This window comes from Triticum dicoccoides, chromosome 2A (genome assembly GCF_002162155.2).
Source record: "Triticum dicoccoides isolate Atlit2015 ecotype Zavitan chromosome 2A, WEW_v2.0, whole genome shotgun sequence".
NCBI lineage: Eukaryota > Viridiplantae > Streptophyta > Magnoliopsida > Poales > Poaceae > Triticum > Triticum dicoccoides.
The window spans coordinates 545,208,970-545,215,415 of NC_041382.1; positions in this window are offsets into that span (position 1 = coordinate 545,208,970).

Here is a 6,446-nt window from a genome sequence, read left to right on the forward strand (position 1 = left end):
AAGAGTTGCTCCTCAACCTACTGAACCTATTGAAAATGAAACTCCTTTTGAATTTCCTTCGAGTATGATGGAAAAACTGCTAGCTAGCCCTTTTACAAGAGATGGAACAAAGCATCTTGATGAGCACTTAATATATGTGGATGAAGTTTGTGGATTATTGAAGCTTGCAGGTATACCCGATGATGTTGCTAAGAAGAAGGTCTTCCCTTTATCTTTGAAGGGAGACGCATTGATATGGTATAGGCTATGTGATGATATGAGATCATGGGACTATAAAAGTTTGAAGTTGGAATTTCATCAAAAGTATTACCCTATGCATCTTGTTCATCGTGATCGCAATTATATATATAATTTCTGGCCTCGCGAAGGAGAAAGCATCGCTCAAGCTTGGGGAGGCTTAAATCAATGTTATATTAATGCCCCAATCATGAGCTCTCAAGAGAAATGATCGTTCAAAATTTTTATGCTCGGCTTTCTGAAAACAATCGCACCATGCTCGATACTTCTTGTGCTGGCTCTTTTATGATGAAGACTATTGAATTCAGATGGAATTTATTAGATAGAATTAAACGCAACTCTGAATATTGGGACCTCGACGAAGGTAAGGAGTCAGGTATGACACCTAAGTTTGATTGTGTTAAATCTTTTATGGATACCAATATTTTCCGTAAGTTTAGCACTAAATATGGACTTGACTCTGAGATAGTAGCTTCTTTCTGTGAATCTTTTGCTACTTATGTTGATCTCCCTAAGGAGAAGTGGTTTAAATATCATCCTCCCATAGAAGTAAAAGTAGCTGCACCTATTAAAGTTGAAGAAAAGACTGTCACTTATAATGATCCTATTGTTCCTACTTCTTATATTGAGAAACCACATTTCCCTGTTAGAATAAAGGATCATTCTAAAGCTTCAACTGTTGTTCGTAAAAGCAATATTAGAACTTATACACCTCCTGAGCAAGTTAAAGTAGAACCTAATATTTCTATTGTTAAAGATCTCTTGTCTGATAATATTGATGGGCATGTTATTCAGTTCGAAGGTGAAACTGCTAGAATTGCTAAACCTTGTGCTAAAGATAAACATAGATCTGTGGTAGGCGTGCCTGTTATTTCTGTTAAAATAGGAGATCATTGTTATCATGGCTTATGTGATATGGGTGCGAGTGCTAGTGTTATACCGCATACTTTATACGAAGAAATTAAGAATGAAATTGCACCTGATGAGTTAGAAGGTATTGATGTCACAATTAAACTTGCCAATAGAGATACTATTTCACCAATTGGAATTGTTAGATATGTTGAAGTCTTGTGTGTGAAAACTAAATATCCTGCTGATTTTCTTGTTCTTGGTTCCCCACGAGATAGCTTTTGTCCCATTATATTTGGTAGACCCTTCTTAAATACTGTCAATGCTACCATAGAGTGCACAAAGAATGTTGTTACTATTGGCTTGGATGATATGGTTCATGAGTTTAATTTCTCTAAATTTAGTAAACAACATCGTGAGGAAGAATTACCTAGTAAGGATGAATTTATTGGTCTTGCTTCTATTGCCGTACCTCCTAGTGATCCTTTAGAACACTATCTGCTAGACCATGAAAATGATATGTTCATGAATGAAAGAAGGGAAATAGATGAAGTATTCTTTAAACAGGAACCTATTCTGCAACACAATTTGCCTGTTGAAATTTTAGGGGATCCACCTCCACCCAAGGGTGATCCCGTGTTTGAGCTTAAACCCTTGCCTGATAATCTTAAATATGCTTATCTTGATGAAAAGAAGATATATCATGTTATTATTAGTGCTAATCTTTCAGAGCATGAAGAAGAAAGATTATTGAAAACTCTGAAGAAGCATTGTGCTGCTATTGGATATACTCTTGATGATCCTAAGGGCATTAGTCCCACTCTATGTCAACATAAAATAAATTTGGAAGCAGAAGCCAAACCAGTTCGTGATCCTCAACGACGTCTGAATCCTAAAATGAAAGAAGTGGTAAGAAAAGAAATACTAAAGCTTCTGGAGGCAGGTATAATCTATCCCGTTGCTGATAGTGAATGGGTAAGTCCTGTCCATTGTGTCCCTAAGAAGGGAGGTATTACTGTTGTTCCTAATGATAAAGATGAATTGATTCCACAAAGAATTATCATAGGTTATAGGATGGTAACTGATTTCCGCAAATTAAATAAAGCTACTAAAAAAGATCATTACCCCTTGCCTTTTATTGATCAAATGCTAGAAAGATTATGCAAACATACACACTATTGCTTTCTAGATGGTTATTCTGGTTTCTCTCAAATACCTATGTCAGCTAGAGATCAATCAAAGACTACTTTTACATGCCCTTTTGGTACTTTTGCTTATAGACGTATGCATTTTGGTTTATGTAATGCACCTGCTACCTTTCAAAGATGCATGATGGCTATATTCTCTGACTTTTGTGAAAAGATTTGTGAGGTTTTCATGGACGACTTTTCCGTCTATGGTTCCTCTTTTGATGATTGCTCTAATCTTGATCGAGTTTTGCAGAGATGTGAAAAAACTAATCTTGTCTTGAATTGGGAAAAGTGCCACTTTATGGTTAATGAAGGTATTGTCTTGGGGCACAAAGTTTCTGAAAGAGGTATCGAAGTTGATAAAGCCAAGGTTGATGCTATTGAAAAGATGCCATGTCCCAAGGACATCAAAGGTATAAGAAGTTTCCTTGGTCACGCCGGATTTTACAGGAGGTTCATTAAGGACTTCTCAAAAATTTCTCGGCCTCTAACTAATTTATTGCAAAAAGATATACCATTTGTCTTTGATGATGATTGTGTAGAAGCATTTGAAGTACTTAAGAAAGCATTAGTATATGCACCTGTTGTTCAGCCACCTGATTGGAATTTACCCTTTGAAATTATGTGTGATGCTAGTGATTATGCTGTAGGTGATGTTCTAGGGCAAAGAGTTGATAAGAAATTAAATGTTATTCATTATGCTAGTAAGACTCTAGACAATGCTCAAAGAAATTATGCTACTACTGAAAAAGAGCTTTTAGCAGTTGTATTTGCTTGTGATAAGTTCAGATCTTATATTGTTGATTCTAAAGTAACTATTCAAACTGATCATGCCGCTATTAAATACCTTACAGAAAAGAAAGATGCTAAACCTAGACTTATTAGATGGGTTCTCTTGCTACAAGAATTTGATTTGCATATTGTTGATAGAAAGGGAGTTGAGAACCCCATTGCAGACAACTTGTCTAGGTTAGAAAATATTCTTGATGACCCACTACCTATTAATGATAGCTTTCCCAATGAACAATTAAATGTTATAAGTACTTCTCGTAGTACTCCATGGTATGCTGATTATGCTAATTATGTTGTTGCTAAATTTATACCACCTAGCTTCACATACCAACAAAAGAAAAAGTTATTCTATGACTTGAGACATTACTTTTGGGATGACCCACATCTTTATAAAGAAGGAGTAGATGGTGTTATTAGACGTTGTGTACCTGAGCATGAACAGGAATAGATCCTACGCAAGTGTCATTCCGAGGCTTATGGAGGACACCACGCTGGAGATAGAACTACACATAAGGCATTGCAATCTGGTTTTTATTGGCCTACTCTCTTCAAGGATGCCCGTAAGTTTGTCTTGTCTTGTAATGAATGTCAAAGAATTGGTAATATTAGTAGACGTCAAGAACTTCCTATGAATTATTCTCTTGTTATTGAACCGTTTGATGTTTGGGGCTTTGACTATATGAGACCTTTTCCTGCCTCTAATGGATACACACATATTCTAGTTGTTGTTGATTACGTTACTAAGTGGGTAGAAGTTGTTCCAACTAGTAGTGCTGATCATAACACTTCTATTAAAATGCTTAAAGAAGTTATTTTTCCAAGGTTTGGAGTCCCTAGATATTTAATGACTGATGGTGGTTCACACTTTATTCATGGTGCTTTCCGTAAAATGCTTGCTAAATATGATGTTAATCATAGAATTGCATATCCTTATCACCCTCAGTCTAGTGGTCAAGTAGAGTTTTGCAATAGAGAGCTCAAATTAATTTTGCAAAAGACTGTTAATATGTCTAGAAAGAATTGGTCTAAGAAACTTGATGATGCATTATGGGCTTATAGAACTGCATACAAAAATCCTATGGGTATGTCTCCGTATAAAATGGTTTATGGAAAAGCATGTCACTTACCTCTCGAACTAGAACATAAGGCATATTGGGCTATTAAAGAGCTCAACTATGACTTTAAACTTGCCGGTGAGAAGAGGTTATTTGATATTAGCTCACTTGATGAATGGAGAACCCAAGCATATGAAAATGCCATGTTGTTTAAAGAAAAAGTTAAAAGATGGCATGACAAAAGGATACAAAAGCATGAGTTTAATGTAGGTGATTATGTATTGCTATACAACTCTCGTTTAAGATTTTTTGCAGGAAAACTTCTCTAAATGGGAAGGCCCCTATGTTATCGAAGAGGTCTATCGTTCCGGTGCCATAAAGATCAACAACTTTGAAGGCACAAATCTGAAGGTGGTAAACGGTCAAAGAATTAAACATTATATCTTAGGTAATCCCATAAATGTTGAAACCAATATTATTGAAACCGTAACCCCGGAGGAATACATAAGGGACACTTTCCGGAACATTTCAGACTCCGAAAAGGAATAGGTATGTGGTACGGTAAGTAAACCGACTCCAAAACAATTTTTAAGGCAATATTTCTCTGTTTTGGAATATTTAGAAAAATAGAAAAATAAGTAGCAGTCCGGGAAGGACACGAGGGCCCCACGAGGGTGGTGGGCGCGCCCTACCCCCCTGGGCATGCCCCCTACCTCGTGAGCACCTCGTGTGCCTTCCGGACTCTGTTTTCTTACACGTTACATATTTTGGTCGGTAAAAATTCATTATATAACCTCCTGAAGGTTTTGACTCCCGTATCACGCAAACCTCCTCTGTTCTTGTTTCGAGCTATTTTCTGTTAGGTTTTTCCAGGCTAGGCATCATGTCATCTCCCTCCTTCAACAATGGTGACAACGATGCTTGGCTAATGAAGATAGATCTGAAGAGGGAAGAACCCACAAGGGTCAACAAGGATGAAAGGCTCAAGAAGGCCACGGAGGATCAAGCTCCAGCAGCAAAAGACACCCTCCAACTTGATCATAACCTTCTTACCCCAACTGATATCGAAGCTTTCAAGATGATTGAGTTAGCTCGTATACAAAACAAGTATCTCGCACAAGAAAATATTTTGTTGAAGGAGCATATTGTTGCACTCAAGGGCATTATTCGCAAGCTGGAGGACCTCTTATGCTCGATGTGCGATTATCCGTCACCTCCACCTTCTTCACCAACTAAGGAGATATAATCACATGGGTATGGGCACTCCCCTTGGCAACTGCCAAGCTTGGGGGAGGTGCCCCGGTATCGTATCACAATCACAACTCCTATCTTTACCATTTTTCTTAGTTCGATCCTATTAGTAGTATCTTGATCTAGTAGAATAAAGTTTATGGCATGATCTAGTTTTGAGTTTTGCTTTATTACCCCTCTTTGTAATCGAGTCCGTGAGCTATATATAATAAAGATTAGTGTTGAGTCAAGGGCTTGATTATTTTGCCATGATCTTGGGTGAATAAAAGAAAAGAGAAAAAGAATAAAAAGAAACAAAGAGTTCATATTGATCTTATTGAGAGTAATGACTTCACATAGAAAGAGTATGATGATTAAAAGTTGTTGGGAGTTGGCAGACATAGCTTTGGTCATTGTTGCAATTAATAGGAAGTAATAAGGAAAGAGAGGTTTTGACATATAGATATATTATCATTGACATCTTTTATGATTGGGAGCACTCACTAAAATATGACATGCTAAAGACTTGATGTTGGACAAGGAAGACAACATAATGAGTTATGTCTTTCTTATATCTGAGATAAAGTATGTTGTCATGGATCCTCTAACTTGTTGAGCTTGCCTTTCCCCCCTCATGCTAGCCAAATTCTCAGCACCAAGTAGAAATACTACTTGTGCTTCCAAATACCCTTAAACCAGTTTTGCCATGAGAGTCCACCATATCTACCTATGGATTGAGTAAGATCCTTCAAGTAAGTTGTCATCGGTGCAAAGCAATAAAAATTGCTCTAAATATGTATGATTGATTGGTGTGGGAGAAATAAGCTTTATACGATCTTGTGATGTGGAAGTAATAAAAGCGACGGACTGCATAATAAAGGTTCATATCACAAGGAGCAATATAAAGTGACGTTCTTTCGCATTGAGATTTTATGCATCCAACCATAAAAGCGCATGGAAACCTCTACTTCCCTCTGCGAAGGGTCTATCCTTTATTATTATTATCTTCTAACTTATGCAAGAGTCATGGTGATCTTCACCTTTTCTTTTTCATTTTATCCTTTGGCAAGCTCAGCATGTTGGAAAGAACATG